Source organism: Lolium rigidum, chromosome 5 (assembly GCF_022539505.1).
Source record: "Lolium rigidum isolate FL_2022 chromosome 5, APGP_CSIRO_Lrig_0.1, whole genome shotgun sequence".
Lineage (NCBI taxonomy): Eukaryota > Viridiplantae > Streptophyta > Magnoliopsida > Poales > Poaceae > Lolium > Lolium rigidum.
Window position 1 is genome coordinate 49,383,923 of NC_061512.1, and position 10,470 is coordinate 49,394,392.

A 10,470-nucleotide genomic window follows, 5' to 3' on the forward strand; every position below is an offset into this window, starting at 1 on the left:
TTGGCGGCTGCCCTGCGCTCCAAAATTCGCCAACCAATTCCGCTGCCGCCCATCACCACCTCCGCGCTTCTTTAAAACGCCCCTGCCACCATAGTTGGCCACCCAACACCTCCCTCCCTCCTCGCTCTCGCACAATGGCCAAGCCCCGCAAGAACTCCGCCGCCGCCGCCGCGGTCACCGTTACAACAAACGCGGCCGCCGACGCCGCGACGGACGTGCGCGCGAAGCCCAAGAAGCGCACCCGCAAGAGCGTGCCGCGCGAGTCCCCCTCCCAGCGCAGCTCCATCCACCGCGGCGTCACCCGGTAATCAATCAACCAATCAATCTAGGTTTCGCCGACGAACCGTGCTAGGTTCGCAGCGGATTAACTAACCGCGGTGAATCGGGTGTTGCGGATCGCAGGCACCGGTGGACGGGGCGGTTCGAGGCGCACCTGTGGGACAAGAACAGCTGGAACGAGTCCCAGAACAAGAAGGGCAAGCAAGGTGATTAATCCCTCCCCGAAAACACCACCCTTCCTTCTCCATTAATCACCCCACAGCTTTCCTAATATTTTCTCTGTCTGTTTGTTCTTGTTGGTGCATGCAGTTTACCTCGGTGAGGCTCCCGAGTCACGGCCTTGGCATGGGACGTCCGTCCGTCCGGCCTGGCTGATCTATACTACTCGCTGACACTTCCTCACCCAAAAAAATAATCACAGAGGAAAATTACTTAGCCCATCCCGTTGTTGTCGCAGGAGCGTATGACGAGGAGGAGGCAGCGGCCCGGGCGTACGACCTGGCGGCATTGAAGTACTGGGGACCCGACACCATCCTCAACTTCCCGGTAGGGTACACCTCTACTGTACCGCAGAATTTTTTTTACTCGTTGCACATTCTACTCCTGCAGTACTGCCACTGCTACTAGTAGCATAGAAGCAACTGCCAAAAAAACCCAAGGCATCTTCCTTTCTGGACAAAATGAAAAAGAACATTATTAGAGTCCCTCCATCGTGCGGTCTATTGCCGTCACCGTCAGTATCATTCAAGAAAATTTCTACCGTCGTTTTGCGGTAGGGCCTGGGTTTGATATAAGAAGTTGATGTTTATGTTTTGGACAAATTCGGCTATCTGTTGTTCAGTTGCGGTTCGATGCTACCTGCATGATATTTCTCTGCAGTAAATTAGAGTTGCACAATTTCCGAGACTCGGCGTTGCGTTTATAGTATTATTGTCATTTCAACGCCTACTTTTTAACATATATCCTATTCTTAATCTGTCGGCAGCTATCCGTGTATGAAGAGGAGTTGAAAGAAATGGAGGGGCAGTCCAGGGAAGAGTATATTGGGTCCCTAAGGAGGTGAGTAATCCTCAAACAAAACAACTATTTCTAAAAGATCACACTCCTTTGAGTTTTTTTTATGTCAGAAACTCCATGATGAGACTTGAACAAAATTTATGTTTTTTAACCTTTAAACTAGCAGCAATATTTAGCAAACCCATATTCGCCAAAAATATTTGACTTACACATGGTTTATTGTTCACAGGAAAAGCAGTGGTTTCTCAAGAGGAGTCTCCAAGTACCGCGGTGTAGCTAGGTAATCTTCTTGAAGAATTCAAATTTTCTTCACTCCAAACAGCATTTTAAACCACATAATAGGAACCTGATTTGAAACAAAAAAAAAACTCACATATATGAATTCATCCTCGGCAGGCATCATCACAACGGGAGATGGGAGGCTCGGATCGGGCGTGTTTTCGGCAACAAGTATCTCTACCTGGGCACTTATGGTACGTTAAATTTCTTTCATGAAATTATTTTTATCAAAGCCGAAAAATACTAGTTCCAGATCAGAACTTGATTAATCCTCTTCTGCTAGTCCTCTCTTCTCTACCCACCGTCTGAACTTGTGAAGTACTCCCAACTTATTATATGATCAACCATGAGGAAAAATGATAGCAGAACAAAACAAACCAGCAACCAAGTGCAACAACAGGGCAAAGCAGATCAACCATAGAAAAACTGCAGTTATATTAGTCCAATCACATGTTTGACGGGATAAACTCGTGCACCAGGTGATTGAAATGGCTGCTAGGCCTGTCTTTCACGGCTGCTGATCAGTAGACTAGACTGCTGTAGAGTGCAGTTTTCTCTCGGGAGTCAATTCCGAATTCCCTATCAGAGTACGTACGCCCTCTGTGCCGGCCTACCAAAGAGGCTGCTGGTGCAAGGAGCTGAGGCGTGTTTGCCTTTTGTAACCCAGAAGTTCCATGTGAATTTCGTGTGAAATGCTATGTCCAAATGCGATCTTGTGGAATTGGCAAAATCGCAACACTTGCACGAAATCAAGACCCTGCTACATGGCCATGAAAGTTCAGTAAAATTCTGGGTTGTCGATCGATGTCTCCCCACAGTTTGAATCTGCATAGTGAACTTCTCAATGAATTATGAGGATGATCTGGACCCAAGTGGTCGAGCTAGCAATGGTAGTAACTGAGGTCCTTCGTGTTAAGCTTCATGCACTAGCCACTTGAACCAAAAGTCCGAACTGATGGAAAGGGCTAGGCAATCCACATATACACTTCACAACACTTCGTACCATTCCTCTCAGCAATTACAATTCTAGTTAGTTGGGGATTAGATGCCAAAGCCAAACAGCACTAACTTCCAAGTTCCAACGGTCTCCCATACTGCACCAGTTCAAGGCTACACACCATTAACCCAAGGATTAGCACGGTTGATAGGACGAAAGCAGACACGATTGGACGTCTTCCTGATTTCCTGTCCTTCCTCACAAACACACAGATGCAGTTGCACTTGCACCTAGTGATGATAGTGATCGAGGCATCAGTGATGCACGGCATGAACAGTTATATCATCTTTCAATGAAAAACTGTGTCGTTTAAGCGACCGTTTGTCGTCATTGTTGCTTAATTATTACTGAACGTGCTGTTGTTGTGACCGCAGCCACGCAGGAGGAGGCAGCGATGGCGTACGACATGGCGGCGATCGAGTACCGCGGCCTGAACGCCGTGACCAACTTCGACCTCAGCCGGTACATCAAGTGGCTCCGCCCTGGCGGTGGCGTCGACGCGGCGATCGCCGGCCGGAACCCGCACCCGATGCTGGCCAGCCTAACTGCGGCGCAGGAGCTGCCGCCGACCGACCTGGACGGCATGGTGTTCCCGCCTGAGCTCCACCAGTGCATGGAAGACGGCATGGCGGCGGCAGCGGCAGCGGCAGCAGCCGCGCAGTTTGCGCTGCCGGCGATGGCGTCGACGCTCGGCCACACCCCGACCACGTCTGCGCTGAGCCTGCTGCTGCAGTCCCCCAAGTTCAAGGAGATGATCGAGCGCACGTCGGCCGCGGAGAGCAGCACGACCACGTCCTCCTCGTCCATGTCCACGCCGCCGCGGCCGCCGCCGCAGGTGGCCAAGGACGAAGCGCCTCGCCGCAGTGCAGCTTCCCGGAGGACATACAGACCTTCTTCGGGTGCGACGACGGCGTGGGCTACACCGACGTGGACGGCCTCTTCTTTGGGGACCTGTCCGCCTACGCGTCGCCAGCGTTCCAGTTCGAGCTGGACTTGTGATCGCACCATGCCGCGCCGCCATCATCATTAATTGATTTTCTCCAATCTGGTTGGAGAATTTTGTCAATAGGAGAATCAAAAGGAGAAGAAGTCAGAGAACAGAAGCAGGAGACAGACAGGGCAAGAAGATAACACAGGATCGTTACAGCAGCGATAGTAGTGAGGACTAAGAATTATTTACACATTGTTTTTCCTTCCCCCTTGGTATTATCTAGAGAGTAAGGAAGAGAGATTGTTTGATTTGTTCCGTGGATCCATGGACCATGGCAGTAAGAATAAGGAGCTAATATATACATACATATATTTACATAATCAAGAAAGATTACAGCAGTACTTTCTGAACTCCATGATCCGGTTCCTGAGCAAGTACGTATGGCGGTCTCTGGAAACATTACAGCGTCGGAGCTGCAGGTTAATCACACTCAAGTACGTACGCGGCTTCAAGCTGTTTATGAACAGAGGGCATTTGCTCATCATGTGCCAACATCATGGTTGGTTCTGTCAGTGCAGCGGCGACCACGGCATCAATGTGCTTGATGTGGATCTCAGGAAACAGGGAATGTGTTGGCTGTGGATCTCTGGGAACAGGGGATGCATTCGCTGTCAGGTCAGAAGAGAAGAAGTCACTGCCTCACTGGGCTTCTGACAGATCGCCGTGGCATATGAGCCATTGACACTTACTCGTTTCTGAACGACAGAGCGGCCGGTGGCCCTGCTTACCGGGACATGGACGGACGTCCGGCCAGCCGGCGCAATGCCGGCGTATAGACGGCGCTGCAAGGACGACGGCGACGTGTTGGCCGCTAGGAAGATGCTGCAGGAGAGCAGATGGTTGCGTTTCGAGGACATCGTCTCTTTGTCAGTACCCTGTTGGTGCTTGCGCCGCCGCACGGTTGCTTCGGCGGCTTAAGGACTCACGGTTGTTTGTAATCTGCTGGTCTTGTCTCCACTGCTGCGTACGTGGGTGTGGTGGCGGAGGTAGCGAAGCAGAGAGAGAGAGCACTTTGGCGGCGTCCTGGTCTCCTTTCGCGTTGGCAACGAACGTACTTGCCAAAGAACGAGCTACAACGGGCCGAATGGGTCGTTTCTCGCGCGTTGGAGTGGGGTTGGCTGGGCAAGCCTCTGCTCCTCGAGAAATCCTATCCTTGAACAGTGTTTGGGCCAGGCCCATTACCAGCGGCGGCAAACAGAGAAGTGGAAGAGGAGGTGCTAGCGGCGACAACATGCTAGAGACGGTGTTAGAACTTGGCTGTGACTTGATGACAATGATGGCATCGACGATGAAGGCAAGGAAAATGCCCCACCATACCCGGAAACGAAGCAGCTATCGCAGCGGTGCATGTGAAGCTGAGGAATACACTTAGCTAGGGCCTAGGGGGGAGGTTCAGGTGTTGGGGTTCACTGAAGATGAAAGGGGATTAGAGGGAGGTCGGGGCGGGTGCCAGAAGAAGACGGCCTGGCCGGTGGCGGCGGTATGGAGGTGCAATGGCCGCATGTTTAAAAGACGACGGTGCCATGGTGGGCTCGGTCCATACCATCCTCTTTCATGCATAGCTTGTGGCTCGCGGAACAGTCACACAAATAGTTATATATAAGTTCTCGTACGTCTCCGCATCTTCAATGATGACGGTCATGTTACTCATTTCAAAAAATCCAAAGCTACAACCACTAGTAGAATGCCCGTGCGTTGCTACGGAATAACAAAAATTATTGACATGTTGATCAAATAATATTTTAGAAATGTGTGACAAACATGAGTACATGCGAGTACATGTGGTTTCCATTCGAACCTCCATCACCGACACCACTCTCTTCTTCCTCCGCCGACCCTTATCTGCCCGTGCAGGACCCTAGATACGTCAGGAACTCGTTCTTCCGTTGTGCACCAAGCCTGCCAGCAGTTTCCCTCTCTGCCTTGCTTCTCCAGGTTTCATTGTTGCAACCTAACTCCACCTCACTCTCCCATAGTTCGTTGTTGCAACCGTCAAGCTCGAAGGAATCCTCATCTCCTCACAATTTTTCATTAGTGAATAGTGATTGTTCAAGTGATCCATACACTATGTGAATGAATGAATATCAACATTAGGTTTTTATTTATTTATGAAATAAATATTGCTCGATTGGGGAATGTACAAAATTTCGGAGTGAATCTCCACCTGCACACTAATGTGCACACATGTGAAATGAAAATACCACACCTTGGCTACACCACAAGCCGGATCATTATATACCCGCAACCTACAAAAACTCTGAAACATCAAAAGAGGTCAGCCATAATGCATCAAATGAGTCACTATACAGAATAATGAGAATGCTGGTCCGAATCTCGCGCGGTACCCGTGAATCTAAAGCCGCCCCACACATCTGTTCAGGAATCAAGCAACCTTGCATGTATGCACCTAGCTCCGAATCGTATCCGCATCGTTGTACCTGGTAGTGGCATTGTCCGTGATGCAACCGAGTGGCACCTTGGTACTGCTAGTTCATAATCAGTATTGAGAACTGAGTTCCAGCTCAGTGGTAAGCCAAGCGAGTGCGCAGCCAGTCCACACAGGTTCGAATCCCCATCACGCGGTAATTTCGCGGGAGGGACGGACTTTAATCGGGTTATCATCCTAGCGTCCATCCGAGGGGAGAGTCTCATTTCTACCTAACAACGTATAGCCAAGGGAGGGATCATTCCCCCGTTGGTCAACGTTTTTTTTAGTTCAAGCGAGTGCGCAGCCAGTCCACCCAGGTTCGAATCCCCATCACGCGGTAATTTCGTGGGAGGGATGAACTTTAATCGGGTTATCATCCTAGGGTCCATCCGCGGGGAGAGTCTCATTTCTACCTAACAACGTATAGCTAAGGGAGGGATCATTCCCCCGTTAGTCAACGTTTTTTTTTAGTTCATAATCAGTATTTATCTGTCTAGATTCAGTGAACCGCTTCTTTAATTTCCTAGTACCAAGTGCTGAATCAGTATGCTCAACTGGGAGTTCAAGGCGCATCTAGGATCAGCATGTGTCATGTGTACAAGTGGAGGCTCAAGTGCATGCATAACAGCGGCTGAAGCTGACCGCCACCGCGCGAAGGTAGGTGAGTCACTAATGAACGGATACATGCTGATCGATCGTTTGTTAATTTGAAGCAGCAAGTTCTCAAAAAAAAAAAAAAAAAAATTGAAGCAGCAAACTTGCGTGGAATATGATGGTAATTTTTAATCCCAGAGGACTCTGTTTCGATCGGTCAGCGATTAATCTGGCGAGACTATTCAATATATTTGAGCAAAGTTTGTTGGTATCTGACGAATCTGTATTGCGTACATGTGGTTTTGACGGGTTTTGAGTTTTGACATTGGCAAGTTGCCACAATTCTTATTTCCGTCAATTCAATTCCAAGTCGTTGGTCGTTTTACCCAGTCCTTCTCTAGACGAAGAGATTAAGTGGGCACAAAGAGCCAAAGTAAAGTACATTCAGGAAGGGGGAGATAATACCAAATATTTTCACCTTATAGCTAATGGTAAACATAGGAAAAAGAAAATTTATCAACTAGAGCAAGAAGAAGGAACCATTGTCGGGGATGATAATTTAAGGGTGTATATTTCAGAATATTATAAAAAATTATTTGGTAATCCAGAGTCTAGTTCGGTTGTATTGGAGGAGAATATAATTGATGATATCCCGCAATTGTCAGCGGAGGAAAACCAAGTGCTAATTCAAAACTTCTCAATGGAGGAGGTTCATGATGCGATTTTTCAAATGGAACATAATAAATCACCCGGACCTGATGGTTTCCCCGCGGAGTTTTATCAACATTTTTGGGGAATTATTAAATTTGATTTGATGGCGTTATTTGAGAGTTTCCAGAAAGGGGAGTTACCATTGTATAAGTTGAATTTTGGGGTGATCACTTTATTGCCGAAAAAGGAAAATGCAACACAGATTCAACAATATAGGCCAATATGTTTGCTTAATGTGAGTTTTAAAATCTTTACTAAAGTTGCGACGAATCGTGTCTCTGAAGTTGCTCAAAAAGTGATTAGACCAACTCAGACGGCGTTTATTCCGGGAAGACACATTTTAGAAGGAGTGGTAGTACTGCATGAGACTATACATGAAATGCATAGAAAGAAATTAGATGGGGTAATTTTTAAAATTGACTTTGAAAAGGCATACGATAAAGTTAAATGGCCATTTTTGCAACAAGTTCTTCGTATGAAGGGATTTGATCCGATTTGGTGTGATAGGATAAAACAATTTGTGCAAGGTGGGAGTGTTGGTATTAGAGTGAATGACAAGATTGGGCATAATTTTCAGACTAGGAAAGGACTACGCCAGGGAGACCCTTTATCACCAATTCTTTTTAATATTGTCGCTGATATGTTAGCGATTCTAATTGCTAGGGCCAAGGATGTAGATAAAGTGGGAGGTTTGTTGCCACACCTTATTGATGGGGGTATTTCCATTCTACAATATGCGGATGATACTATTCTGTTTTTGGAGCATAATATTGATAAGGCTGTTAATATGAAGTTGATTTTATGCATTTTTGAACAACTGTCGGGCTTAAAAATTAACTTTCATAAGAGTGAAATTTTTGCTTTTGGTAAGGCAAAGGATATGGAGGATCGATATAGACAAATTTTTGGGTGTGAGTCTGGAACTTTACCTTTAAAGTACCTTGGGATTCCGGTACATTATAGGACCTTGCGGAATGCGGAATGGAACCCTGTAGAAACTCGATTTGCCTCTAAGTTGGGGGGATGGCGTAGTAAACTTTTGTCGTATGGGGATAGGTTGGTTCTCATAAATTCGGTCCTAACTAGTTTGCCAATGTTTATGCTATCTTTCTTGGAAATTCCAATTGGGGTGAGGAAGCGGCTCGATTTTTATAGATCAAATTTTTTCTGGCAATCTGATGAGCATAAGAAGAAGTATAGGTTGTCTAAATGGAACATCTTGTGTAGACCAAAGGATCAAGGGGGGTTGGGAATTGAGGTTTTGGAATTAAAGAATAAATGTTTATTGAGCAAATGGTTGTTTAAACTTCTTTCTGAGGAGGGTATGTGGCAACAGCTCATATGTAACAAATATCTTAAGAACAAAACTCTAGCTCAAGTAGAGGTTAAACCAACTGATTCACCGTTTTGGAAGGGTCTTATGCATGTGAAAGAGGAATTCTTCAAGAGAGGTTTTTTCAAAGTAGGGGATGGGAAATCTGTGAGGTTCTGGGAAGATGTGTGGTTGGGGGATACGCCATTGTCCAACCAATATCCGGCTTTGTATAATATTACTCAACATAAAAATGTGTTAGTTTCCACTGTGCTTGCTTCTCAACCTATCAATGTTACGTTTCGAAGAAGTTTGAATGATAGTAAGTGGTTGCAATGGTTACATCTTTGCCAACGTTTAATTACAATAAATTTGACTTCTGAGGCGGATAAGTTTATTTGGAAACTAAACGACTCGGGTATTTTTTCAGTCAAGTCTATGTATCTTGACTGGATTAATGGGCATACTATTTACCTGCGCAAATATTTATGGAGGTTAAAGATTCCGTTGAAAATTAAAATCTTCATGTGGTTCCTCAATAGTAAGGTTTTGTTAACTAAGGATAATTTGGTTAAACGGAAGTGGAAGGGTTGTCAAAAATGTTGTTTTTGTGATTCCATGGAAACCGTTAATCATTTATTTGTTTTTTGCCCATTTGCGAAGATAATATGGCGTATGGTATATCTTACTTACAACATTCCCCCGCCAGCGAATATTACTAATATGTTTGGTAGATGGCTGAATGGAGTGGGGAAAAAGGACAAACAAAAGATTCGAATAGGAGTTTCAGCCCTGTGTTGGGCTATTTGGAGGACTAGGAATGATATGATCTTTAAAATCAAAGTGGAACTAATTTTTTGCAGGTTATCCGGCGAGCTGCTCATTCAATTCAACAATGGGTTTTCCTACTCCCAATGGACCAGCGGGAGGATATGGTTATTGGATGCAACCGGATGTTACTGGTTGCTCGGGACTTCTATTTCCAGGCTACTGGGTGGCGACATCATAATAGAATAGCAAATGCTTAGCTTTTCTGTTTGCCATATTTTCATTTGGTTGATTCATGTTTCGACCTTAGCTTTCCCGTGATTGTAATAAGTGACTTTGGATACTTTGTGTTTTGATACTTAACTTTTTAATAAAGCAAACCGTGTGCATCTATTGATGCAGAGGCTGGGGCTGTGCTCCTTTATCAAAAAAGTTAATAAATAAATAATTTGCAAGTTAGCCCTGTAGAAAGCTGTACAACCCAATCACATATGTACGGATTCATACATGTAGGTTCTGCATGCATACAAAACTTGTAAGTAGTTGGTGGGTGCCGGCACACCCGACAACGACTTTGAGTTTTCACTGTCGGACAGTTCGGCCCTTGCTCAAGAACATGTTTGGGGCCGATTGCTAACTCACGTTGGACATGAAAACGGACGATCCGGCCACTTGTCCGGTCAAGAGCGATTGTTCGTGGAAAATACACGCGCTGGCCAGAATTTTTGCTGGACATGTTCGGCCCCAACGTGTCTAGGCTGAAAATCGACATCACCGGCCAGATACTTGGGGCAGATTCTGGTTGATGACAACCAAAGGATGCGCAGATTCGGGAGGTGCGGAAATGGCCGTCATTCCGAAGGTGCAGCTGCCTAGCATATAAGGTCTGATTGTGCACTACCTTTGGATCCCAACAATGTTACTAGCTGCATGAGTGAAGAAGTAAAGGCCGAACTGGTTGGTAGGCCACAAAATATGTTTCTCAGCTCCGTTGATGCAACACAAAATATTTGGCAGCTTGCATAAGAACCAATACGGTCACCTTCGACGAGTCCAAGGTTTAGGGTACATGATCCAGATCAGAAGGACGACGA

At 46.2% G+C, this 10,470-nt stretch overlaps 1 pseudogene; it reads left to right on the plus strand.

Moving 5' to 3' along the window:
- On the plus strand, nucleotides 1-3,904 carry LOC124652985 (annotated as a pseudogene).
- Nucleotides 3,905-10,470: the final 6,566 nt, after the last annotated feature.